Source organism: Schistocerca serialis, chromosome 6 (genome assembly GCF_023864345.2).
Source record: "Schistocerca serialis cubense isolate TAMUIC-IGC-003099 chromosome 6, iqSchSeri2.2, whole genome shotgun sequence".
Classification (NCBI taxonomy): Eukaryota; Metazoa; Arthropoda; class Insecta; order Orthoptera; family Acrididae; genus Schistocerca; species Schistocerca serialis.
Window position 1 is genome coordinate 159,605,452 of NC_064643.1, and position 13,297 is coordinate 159,618,748.

Here is a 13,297-nt window from a genome sequence, read left to right on the forward strand (position 1 = left end):
CGTACCGCGGCTGCCCACGGCACCGGAGTCGGCATGGCTCCACACACCTGTCGATACCTTTCAGAACCTCATTGACTCTATTCCTGCACGTCATGCAGCGATCCGCACTGGAAAAGGTGATTATTCCAGCTGTCACAAAGTGGTCACATTAAAATCGCTGGATAGTGTGTAACACCTGGGAGGATTTAAGAAAGTTTAAAATCTCTGGTTTTTATACGAAATATTGAGTAAGAAATTAAATTTCGTAAAATAAGACAAAATGTTTAGTCATTCGCTGCTGTAATGCTGAAGAAATAAAGAAACATAAAAACAAATAAAATAAAAATTAAAATAGTAACATCAAAGATAAATAAATCAACAAATACTTAAATATGCCAATGTACTACTCGCATAGTCAGACCTTAAGACTGGAAAAAATGGGAAAGCATGTTATTATTACAAAGAGGTTGGCACAGGCTGCCCCACTGTTGCGGCCACCTTTGACGGTCGGAAACATTACACAAGGCACGTCAAGGGTCGCGAAGCGCACGGTCGGAAACAGCACAGTACGACAGATTCAACACGGTTGGCGAACACACAGGTATAACCGGGAAACTACGGCAAACTGAATAAGGGAAGACAGAAAGAAGAAGACAGAGGCAGAGAAAAACGAAAAAAGGAAAAAAAGCGGAGCACCTGAACGTAGGCAAGAACCACTGAAGGGTATGGAACTTCCATAGTTTACACACTCGTATAGGCATAGTTTGCAGGCGGGTATTCACGACCACGGTGTTTGATGAGAAAACGACACTTGTGAGAACACTCTTCTAGTTTATGTTGTGTAAACTGTGAGGTTTTCAGAGTTCTAACAGTTTGTTGCCGTTACAGTTCTTATTCCTATATACTGCGTGATAAAACACCTTCAAATTTTCGGACGTATGCTTTTCAAAACTTGTATTTCTCTGAATTGCAACTTTTTGACCGATGCGATAAAGCAATGTACTATACCCTAATGTAAACAAATTATTATGATTATATAAAAATATGTCTCAATTTTATGGTGATTAAGCAGTTTATTGCCGGCTGCTGTGGCAGAGCGGTTCTAGGCGCTTCAGTCCGGAACCGCCCTGCTGCTACAGTCGCAGACTCGAATCCTGCTCGGGCGTGGATGTGAGTGATATCCTTACGTTAGTTAGGTTTAAGTAGTTCTGAATCTAGAGGACTGATGACCTCAGATGTTAAGTCCCATAGTGCTTAGAGCCATTTGAACCATTAACAGTTTACTATTATCACCATAAAAACATTTCATACACTTCGTTGTTATTATTGTGAAAATCGTACAGATATGTTGGCACATTTTTAGAGGAAGTAACTGCAATATATACTGGATGAACGTAAAAAAGACAAACTGCAGGGACAGATTGCTTACTGGAAATGGAGCCTAAAAGGTCCTATGAACATGTGTCCCGAAGTGGACTGTGTACGTGCAACGACAGAAAATCGTCTCGGAACACAACACAGAGATGCATCGCACCCATGTCACGACAGATCTTCGATGTGGCCTCCATGGAACTACTTGTGATAGGGACAGTAGCTGTTGCCATGCATGATACACACATCGTAGTTTGGGGCGACTTGCCTCTAGTTTGTACTACGGTTCGTCTCAATATCCCGTAGAACCTGGTCCTTCAAGTCTAGTGTACGCGCAGTCCACCGCCTCTCTACACATTCGTCTGTCTGGAAGGAACCTTGAGCACACAAACGCCCAAAGAGGCCTTGAAGTGTTTGATGGTCTGTGAGGGTACTTGTTCTGGCATTGCCCTTTCCATCTGCTTGGCCGTACACAAATACCATCTCGGCTTGTTCCCGACATGAAAACCGAACCATTATGCTGCTTTCAGTATGCTACATCAATCACGCAGCCAGCAAGACGAGAAACACACGTCACATGGTAAAAGGAGCTGTCATTCGTCAGCGCCATCTTCCGCGGTAACGATGCATTTCCGGACACTTGTTCATAGGACCATTTTTCCTCTCTTTTCAGTCAACTGTCCGTCCCTGCAGTTTGTCGGCTACATTAACGTTCACCCTGTGTTTAGCGAGAAGGGAGGGTAGGGGGCAGGATGGGGCAGACAAGGACAGTAGGAAACTATAATCCCCCCAAGAACTGAATCCCAAATCAGTGCCTGCCAAAGAAAGAGTTAGTGTGGCATTACTGCTCTTCATGTTGTATGTTGCGATATGCCCGGTAACTAACGCATGTTTCTCACAATTTTGTGACGGGAGTATCTTCATTTTGGAGACACTGAAGTGGCAGTTCTTTGGAGTGAAAGTGCCGTCGGTTTGTGTTTCGTAAGAACTGTCGGCATTTTACTGCGACACATAACAGAACTGACAAATGTCAGCATGCTCACTTCAGAAAAAAATGGTAAATTTTGACATCGAAGCCAGTACCTGCGTGTGGCTGAAACATGTACGTCTGCGCGCACTTACTCCAACACAGCAGTAATATGTATCCTACCACTGTGATAACCTATATCCACCCACTCGGATTCTTTGTATTGGTCCACGTTATACTATACGATTAGACATGCTAGCGACTCCCGAGCTCTTTCCTAATATCATACCTGCAGGCTGATACAAAAGAACAAGATAGAACGTGCAGCAAATGAACGAAGCTGAATATATATTGTGCTCCACTTGTATGTAAAGTCCCTTCGGTCTGTAAACCAGTAATTTTTTTATTTATTGTTGTTGTCTTCTGTCCGTAGGTTGAACTGACGCAGCTCCCGACGCTAGCCTATCACGTGGTACCCTCAACCTCTGCATAACTACCGCACCACAATTCACAGTCGCCTATTATCGTCATCTCTGAACTGTTTTTCGTCCATATACAAGGGTACACTTTTAGAGAAGACTTCATAACACTTAAGTTTATATTTTCAGAAATGCTTTTATTGCTGTTGCTAATGTTCGCTTTATATACTCTGTATTTCCGCCATCGTCAGTCGTCTTACAGATCAAATAGCAAAATTTTCTAGTTTTCTGCTACTTCCGTATTTCATTTCCTAAACTACACTGACGTCCAAAATTAAAGCCACAAACTGCAACTTACCTGTCCTGTGTCTAATGCACGATATAACCATACAAACTATCAACCAAACGTCCGTACCATCGTGTTCTGCACGGAATATGGCATTCCGGTCAACCACGCCAACGATGACTCCAGGGCACCTATGAAACTAGGTAGTGCTTGCTGGGTAGCCCCACATCCACATTCGCTGTCTAAACAGACACAGTCGGTGCACTATGGCACAGAGAATATGCCTACCAGACTCTTTGCGGTGGAGGGCCGTAGAAAGAAAGGTAGCAGGACGGTCGCAAACTGGTGTGGCTCGTAGTGTGGATCGTTCTGTTGTTTATTGGATGTAGCGACAGTTTATAGAGACCGAAACTGTATCCAGAAATCCAGGCAGGGCCGACCACGTGTTACTTCAGAAAAGAGGATCGTTATTTGGTTGTAAGGGCGCGACAGTACCACCTCAGTACTGCACGGCAACTGGCGTGTGAGCTCCCGGCATTCACTGGACGTGTTGTATCCAGGCTGTTTAGGTTTTTTTATTGGTAATGCCACGTAGCGCTCTGTATGAAAATCACTGGCTGTGCTGTGTGTAGTCTGTGGCTGGTTTGCATTGTTGTTGGCTATTGTAGTTTTGGGCAGTTGCCTGTTAACAGCGCATAGCGTTGCGCAGTTGGAGGTGAGCCGCCAGCAGTGGTGGATGTGGGGAGAGAGACGGCGGAGTTTTGAGAGCGGATGATCTGGACGTGTGTCCATCAGAGACAGTAAATTTGTAAACTGGATGTCATGAACTGATATATATATTATGACTTTTAAACACTATTAAGGTAAATACATTGTTTGTTCTTTATCAAAATCTTTCATTTTGCTAACTACGCCTATCAGTAGTTAGTCCCTTCAGTAGTTAGAATCTTTTATTTAGCTGGCAGTAGTGGCGCTCGCTGTATTGCAGTAGTTCGAGTAACGAAGATTTTTGTGAGGTAAGTGATTCATGAAAGGTATAGGTTATTGTTAGTCAGGGCCATTCTTTTGTAGGGATTTTTCAAAGTCAGATTGCGTTGCGCTAAAAAAATATTGTGTGTCAGTCTAAGCACAGTCATTTATAATTTTTCTAAGGGGACGTTTCAGTTGCTTTCACATATGAGTCCCGATTTAGTGTGAAGAATGATTCTCGGTTAAATCGCATCTGGAGGGAATGTGGAACACGATTAATGGACTCGAACATTGTGGAAAGAGACCGATCTCGAGGAGGATCTTAAATAGTTTGGAGAGGGATTGTGTTTACCACTCGAACCCCTCTTCATGAAATTGTACAGATGAATCAGCAACGCATAACTGCTTTCAAGTGTCGTGACGATACCTTGGGACCTCATTTGCGATTGTTGCGAGGTGCTGTGGGCCCAGACTTCGTATTGGTGGACGACAATGCTCGACCTTATACTGGGTGTTACAAAAAGGTACGGCCAAACTTTCAGGAAACATTCCTCACACACAAAGAAAGAAAATATGTTATGTGGACATGTGTCCGGAAATGCTTACTTTCCATGTTAGAGCTGATTTTATTACTTCTCTTCAAATCACATTAATCATGGAATGGAAACACACAGCAACAGAACAAACCAGCGTGACTTCAAACACTTTGTTACAGGAAATGTTCAAAATGTCCTCCGTTGGCGAGGATACATGCACCCACCCTCCGTCGCATGGAATCCCTGATGCGCTGATGCAGCCCTGGAGAATGGCGTATTGTATCACAGCCGTCCACAATACGAGCACGAAAAGTCTCTACATTTGGTACCGGGGTTGCGTAGACAAGAGCTTTCAAATGCCCCCATAAATGAAGGTCAAGAGGGTTGAGGTCAGGAGAGTGTGGAGGCCATGGAATTGGTCCGCCTCTACCAATCCATCGGTCACCGAATCTGTTGTTGAGAAGCGTACGAACACTTCGACTGAAATTTGCAGGAGCTCCATCGTGCATGAACCACTTGTTGTGTCGTACTTGTAAAGGCACATGTTCTAGCAGCACAGCTAGAGTATCCTGTATGATAACGTGCTCCATTGAGCATAGGTGGAAGAACATGGAGCCCAATCAAGACATTACCAACAATGCCTGCCCAAACGTTCACAGAAAATCTGTGTTGATGACGTGATTGCACAATTGCGTGCGGATTCTCGTCAGCCCACACATGTTGATTGTGAAAATGTACAATTTGATCACGTTGGAATGAAGCCTCATCCGTAAAGAGAACATTTGCACTGAAATGAGGATTGACACATTGTTGGATGAACCATTCGCAGAAGTGTACCCATGGAGGCCAGTCAGCTGCTGATATTGCCTGCACACGCTGTACATGGTACGGAAACAACTGGTTCTCCCGTAGCACTCTCCATACAGTGACGTGGTCAACGTTACCATGTACAGCAGCAACTTCTCTGACGCTGACATTAGGGTTATCGTCAACTGCACGAAGAATTGCCTCGTCCATTGCAGGTGTCCTCGTCGTTCTAGGTCTTCTCCAGTCGCGAGTCATAGGCTGGAATGTTCCGTGCTCCCTAAGACGCCGATCAATTGCTTCGAACGTCTTCCTGTCGGGACACCCTCGTTCTGGAAAACGTACCGCGCCACGGGTATTGCCCCGTGCTAATCCATACATCAAATGGGCATCTGCCAACCCCGCATTTGTAAACACTGCACTGACTGCAAAACCACGTTCGTGATGAACACTAACCTGTTGATGCTACGTACTGATGTGCTTGATGCTAGTACTGTAGAGCAATGAGTCACATGTCAAAACAAGCAGCGAAGTCAACATTACCTTCCTTCAATTGGACCAACTGGCGGTGAATCGAGGAAGTACAGTACATACTGACGAAACTAAAATGAGCTCTAACATGGAAATTAAGCGTTTCCGGACACATGTCCACATAACATCTTTTCTTTATTTGTGTGTGAGGAATGTTTCCTGAAAGTCTGGCCATACCTTTTTGTAACAACCTATAGACCATGGGTGGTTGGTGTTTTATTGGAAACGCAAGATACTGTACGCGTGGCGTGGCCTGGTTGCTCTCCCGATTTGAATCCCTTAAAGTGTGTCTGGGATGCACCAGGGAGACGGCTTGCACCACGTCATCATCCACCAACCACTCTCCAAGACTGCGGGCAGCTCTGCAGGAAGCTTGGGCGTGATTGCCTCAGCATTGGACTGATGACATCATTCACAGCATGCTCCATCGTTGTCAAGCCTGTACTGCTGCCAGAGGGGGTCACACTCCATACTGAGCACATTAACCAGTTGTCGGAATGCCTGTGCAAACTTGTTAAGTTGCAGAAAGTGAAGAACGTTTTTGTCTACGGTTATGCGTGTTGCAGCTGTTCACGTTCTCTGTTCTTTTCATTGTTTCTACTTTACTCTCACCAGTTTTGTTGCAAAATAAGCGCAACATTGCGAAATTTGTGTGTGTTGCTTTTATTGTCGGCACCAGTGTAGCTCCAACAGATTAATCAGACTTAATTTTACTACACTCCATTAGTCTCATTTCACTTTTGTAGTAGTTGCAATAGTGTGAAACAAATTCTCGGTGTGCTTTGGCTTCTTCAAAAACTGACTCATGAAAACTATTGTACTTCCATTTCTGTGTTCGTAGTGCATAACCACAAATGTTCCGTAGAAGTCCTGTCGTAATCGCTGTATGACGATTAAAATGCCAGATAATGCACCACGCAGACCACATTTAGCAAATAAAAACAAATACGCCCTAACCCAGAATCAGACCATCCACCTCCTGCATACTAACCCAAAACACTATCCACTGCACCATCTGCACAACACTACTGCTATAAGCTGACAGAGGTAGTTACTACACATGTGGTTACAGTGTTGCCAGATTGCTAAGCTTTTACGTCCATTTACTACCCGAAATATGCGCAGGACGAGAATTTGTGACATATATTTTTGTGTTGCTAGAATGTAAGGAATCGCGCTTCGTAGTCCGAAGGTGGAAATTTTCCGTCACCCTGTGTAGGCCTGTCGCAGTTTCTCTCCATATTTCTGCCACTTTCTGTTAAACCGGTCTCCTGCCTGGCGAAAGACGCCTGCCTACCAGTGTTGCAGTGTTTTTGGTTACTCATTGTCATTTACTACTTATAGACTACCGAGCCAGAAAAACTGTTTTGTTTCTCTTGCATACGTTATCGTTATACCGACTGCCATAATCTAATTGTTCCATTTTTCTCAAGGTGTGTCCTCGAAATGGCATAACATTTTCGAAGGCCAGTTTTCAGTGCTGTTCACTTTAATTGCTCCCTTTTCTCTGCACCATACGGTATCAATACTCTCAACAATGGATCTGTAGATGGCTCGCTTTGCCGTTTTGTAACCTTACAACATACGCGGGTCCAGGGTTCGGTTCTAGAGGTGTGGGAGCGGCGACTGTCCAACCCCCTCCCCCAAAGGACCCCCATTCCCTGGAGCAAGGGTCGGATCGCCACCCCCGCGCCACCTCTCAGAGAAAGGAAAAAACCTAGATCTTCAAAGAAAATACTTTAACAGTCGGTACTAAGCAGGTTTTCAACAAGTTCGTAACTGGAACTTTTTATGACTACTTACAAGTCACCAGTAGCACCAAAATATTTTAAATACTCCATACCCATAGGTCTAGCAAGCCCCACATACCATCATATGGGCGTCCTTGCTTCCCCCACCAAATACAATATGTGATCACCTCCACATTTAAAGTGCCGCAGATTCTTAAAATTATAACAACACATCATAACAATAAAACATACAAAATCTTTCAACCGACACATAATAATATGTTTACGTCAGTGGTTAGTACAGTCCTTTTCCTTTTGTTTGGGGAGGGGGGGGAGGCGGCATGACACCCACCACACACCCACACACCCACCCACCCACCCACCCACCCACCCACAGACACACACACACACCTGCATCTGGTTAAATTGTCATTCCAGAGAAGGCAGTTGACTTGCCTTACCGATCTTTTCCCGTAGCTCATTTTATTATTCATGTCATCGACTGTCCTGCTATTGGATGGTAGCGGTACTCCCTAGCACCTGAAGTCCTTTGATTTTTGTCTGTTCAGTTTCTAGGTCTTCCGCATTTCTTCCTCCTACTGCTAATATTAAGTTTTCTGGATGTTGTCAGTCCCCAACTTTCATATACATACTTCAGCTTTTGCGGCAAGCTCCTATCTCCAGCTAGAAAAACCTAGTTGTCAGCACAAAGAGAATATCTGACAACAGACCCAAATATACACACTTTTTTTTTAAATGACATTTACGAGTAAGCTACAGCATTTTTATTCAAAATGTAACACACGCCTTCTATGTAACTATCCCTGCACTAGCTGTTACGCACAGCTGCACTAGCATATCAGTAGTTTTGTTATGAGTGAATATGAGTAAGTAATCCATTGCAACCGTCCTTACGCGTCTTCCTGTTCAGGTAAGCAAAGCTCATGATGTGCAGCTTCCCCCACCTGCCTCACCGCACGATGATGCGGAATGTGCAGCCTTTCTGCTGCGTATTGCATGTGGAGGCGCGTTGGCATTTATACGCTGTGCACATTATACAACAAGCTGAATAATTTTTAACATGGTTTATGTTACTGATATAAAAAAGTATGTTCTAATCTCTACTTCACAATCTCAAGTCAGTTTCTTTTACTTTCTAAAGTAGCTTGTACTCTTCCAGGTGGTTCAGACTATCTCCGTACCAAATGTCATCGAAATCTGTTCAACGGCTTAGTCGTGAAAATGTAACCGACAGTTGCTTTCGCGTTTGATAATATTAGTATGGAAGTATGAATTAAACAAGTTGAGGACAGTATAAATATTGTATTCAAGCTGTTACTCACGAGTGCGCTCACATATCAGTAAAATGAGATGAAATGTGTACATAGCTTTATTGGCTGCGAAGCCCCATTCAGGATAATCGACCCTCTTGGTACTAGGGCTTTTATCTGACGCCACTTCCGTGACTTGAGAAGCGATTATGATGATAGGATGACGAGGAAAACACAAACAGCCAGTCCCAAGTGGAAGGAATCTGTTGATCATCCATAGTTTTGCTACGATGAGTGATGACGATACTACACTGAATCACCAAAGAAACTTGTATCGTGCCGGGCACTGTGGCCGAGCGGTTCTGCGTGCTTCAGGCCGGAACCGCGCTGCTGCTACGGTCGCAGGTTCGAATCCTGCCTGGGGCATGGATGTGTGTGATGTCCTTAGGTGAGTAAGGTTTAAGTAGCTCTAAGTCTAGGGGACTGATGACCTCAGATGTTAAATCCCATAGCCATTTGAACGATTTTTGAACTTGTTTGGGGATGCGTATTCAAATACAGAGATAAGTAAACAGGCAGAATACGGCGCTGCGGTCGGGAACGCCTTTATAAGACAAGAAGTGTCTAGCGCAGTTGTTAGATCGGTTACGGCTACTACAATGGCAGGTTATCAAAACTGAGGTGAGTTTCAACGTGGTGTTATAGTCATAGCACGAGCGATGGGACACAGCATCTCCGAGATAGCGATGAAGGGGGATTTTCCCATACGACCATTTCACGAGTGTACCGTGAATATCAGGAAACCGGTAAAACATCAAATCTCCGACATCGCTGTTGTGGAAAAAGATCCTGCAAGAACTGAAGAGAATCGTCCAACATGACGAAATGCAACCCTTCCGTAAATTGCTGCAGATTTAAAAGCTGAGCCACCAACAAGTGTCAGAGTGCGGACCATTGAATGGAACATCATCGATATGGGCTTTCGGAGCCGAAGGCCCGCTCGTGTACTCTTGATGGCAGCACGGCACAAAGCTTTACGCCTCGTTTGGGCCCGTCGACACGACAATGGCCTGTTGATAACTGGAAATATGTTGCCTGGTTGGACGAGTCTAGTTTCAAATTGTATCGAGGGGATGGACGTGTACAGGTATGGAGACAACCTTATGAATCCATGGATCCTGCATGTCAGCAGGGGACTGTTCAATCTGGTGGAGGCTCTGTAATTGTGCGAGACGTGTGCAGTTGGAGTGATGTGCGACCCCTGATACTTCTAGATACGACGCTGACAGGTGGCACATACGTAAGCATCCTGTCTGATCACCTGCATCCATTCATGCCTATTGTGCATTCCGACGAACTTGGGCAATTCCCGCAGGACAATGCGACGCCACATACGTCCAGAATTGCTAGAGTGGCTCCAGGAACACTCTTCTGAGTTCAAACAATTACGCTGGCCACCAGACTCCTCAGACACGAACATTATTGAGCGTATCTGGTATGCCTTGAAACGTGCTGCTCAGAAGAGATCTCCACCCTCTCGTACTCTTACAGATTTGTGCTGGACTCATGGTATCAGTTCCCTCCAGGACTAATTTAGACATCAGTCGAGTCCATGCCAGATCGTGTTGCAGCACTTCTTCGCCCTGCGGGGGCTCCACACGATATTGAGCAGATGTACCAATTTCTTTGACTCTTCTGTGTGAAATAAAATGTGGACGTTCTAAAATTAAAAAAATAGCGTTTAACTTAGGAAGAAAGAGAATAAATTATTTGTGATTTCAAAATGGTTCAAATGGCTCTGAGCACTATGGGACTCAACTGCTGAGGTCATTAGTCCCCTAGAACTTAGAACTAGTTAAACCTAACTAACGTAAGGACATCACACACATCCATGCCCGAGGCAGGATTCGAACCTGCGACCGTAGCGGTCTTGCGGTTCCAGACTGCAGCGCCTTTAACCGCACGGCCACTTCGGCCGGCATTTGTGATTTAGAGCAGTGCAAACTATATAATGGTTGTATGTCCAAAAGCGTCGGCTGCCCTCACGTATCTGCCCGTTACCCACAGCTGCCGTCGCGTATCATAATCAAATGCAGCTTTACTAAAAGCATCCACGTTCTGCATACAACGTCAGGACGCACCGGTTTTCTATTTGTCGTACAAGACTGAAAATGACGGCGTTTTTGAGAGCCTTCAAGCATCTCAGACGCTATAAGACACGGGTGACGCTCATCGACGAAAATGCGACGGGCTTGTGATTGATACTAGTATGGAAGTATGGATTAAACACGTTTAGGGTCGTAAGAGCATGGAATTCAGTTCGTATTATGCAGTATGTATCAAACAATAAAAGCAATTTCACACATGTGGTAAAATTGAAAAGCCATAGAATTTGTAGCGACGTCAGGAGTCAGCCGAAACAATGTCAGGTAATCAGTTGATCGGCCGTCGTATGTCAACAGGGTTCGCGCTTGATACCACGTTCGGAGGTGAAGTTATAATATCGTGAACCTCAGCTGCATAGCTGTGATGCAGCTGATTGAACACCAGTGGGAACTTAATGGAGTCGGCGGTCACTCCGGCGCAGAGGTAACTCGCTTCCATCTGTGCAAACCATAATGCTAAGATGTGGGGCCAAAACGGCGGTAGCCGCACGGCCATTCTTGATATGGTTGGCGGGTCCGTCCCCGCACCAATTTCTGATTCTTGAAGTTTGCTGCTAGCCATTTTTGCTGCTGATTTATTGTCTGTTTAGCTGCGATCACTTCGGGGTCACCACTGTCGCAAGTTGTGTGTGTTGTACTTGCGACCTCATTATCGTGTTCTTGTCCGCAGCGAGAATAAGATACGGGCGACGTATAATTCTGTTCAGCACTTTATTTAGACGATCAGCTGATTAACTGACATCTGTTTCGTCTGACGCCTGACGTCGCTACAAGTTAATACTGTTTCAGAGAATACTTATCGTTCCATATATCGCGTTATATTCTTGAAAGCAATAAATATCTTAAATATATTGAAAGGGATGTTCACTTGCCGAGATGACTGGGTGTTGTTGTGTCGTCTCCATCATCATCATTCATCCCCATTACGGTCGGAGGAAGTCAACCGCAAACTACCTCCATTAGGACCTTGGCTAATATGGCTGTGCGGGTCCCCCGCATCGTTCCCCTACGCTCTGTCAAGAAGCATGGGACTTCATTTCCATTATAATTAAATGTCACATAATTACATAAAGCTTATAGGAGCTGTATGTTACAGTACAGAGCCTATTGTTCCACAACGTCACCGGCCGAAGTGGCCGTGCGGTTCTAGGCGCTGCAGTCTGGAACCGCGAGACCGCTACGGTCGCAGGTTCGAATCCTGCCTCGGGCATGGATGTGTGTGATGTCCTTAGGTTAATTAGGTTTAACTAGTTCTAAGTTTTAGGGGACTAATGACCTCAGAAGTTGAGTCCCATACTGCTCAGAGCCAATCCACAACGTCTTAGTGGGGTAGTGGTTATGAGTGTGAAATTGTAGGGGGGAGGACTGCTGGTTTGCGTCTGGTCCCCAATCCTTTTTCTCCTTTCAAAAAGGTTCTGTGATTTCCTTATTAGATTAATAAAAGTGTGTTCTGTAATGTTTGATGTTGTGTACATACAAGAGTGCTCTGTCAGAAGTGAGTTGTCACCGTCAATAATTTACAAATTAAGCATGCAAATGCAGTAAATACTCAGACACGTTAGCCCGCTGGTAAAACAAACTACTACGCTGAATAAAAAGTGTAGAAAAGACTGACACATTAGCATAAGAATTAAAAGTTAAATTAGTGTCAGCCATCCGTGAGACTTTTCGTTATTTTATTGCAACAAATTGTATCAAAACCGATACGTTTTCGAGAGATGCTCAGTGTGTTGTCGTTTTGAAACAGCATTTACTTATAGAAAATAAGTTAACTGAGCTGCCATTTCAATTCGTCTGGCTAAATGGCTGTCCACCGCTTTTAGCTGCAGACCAACTCCTGAAACTAATGTCCAGAGTTTCTTAAAATATACTTACTTTGTTAAGACTCCTTAATGAACAACGTTGAATATATACGTTAAATTGGTCCTGTGTTGACTGGCTTCAACTTGTTTTTTGTTTGTAAATCATCAAATTGTCTCACATTCAATGTTGACAAAGACATATTAGGAAAAATAATCGACACAACGTTTTCATTAAGTTTCGGAATAATATGTTGCAAACACTTTAATCTCTCTTTTATCAACAGTCCAGGTCACAGGAATGTAGTAAAGAATGCAGTACTTGACACATTTACAAACAACGTAACTTCGAGGTTAACGCATCCTGCAGTGAAGACACAGCGTACTCTTCAGTTCCACTGAGACGAATTATTATAGTAAACAGTACGATCGAAAAAGTGGATAGACAGCTCTTTCCGCCTTCGATATGG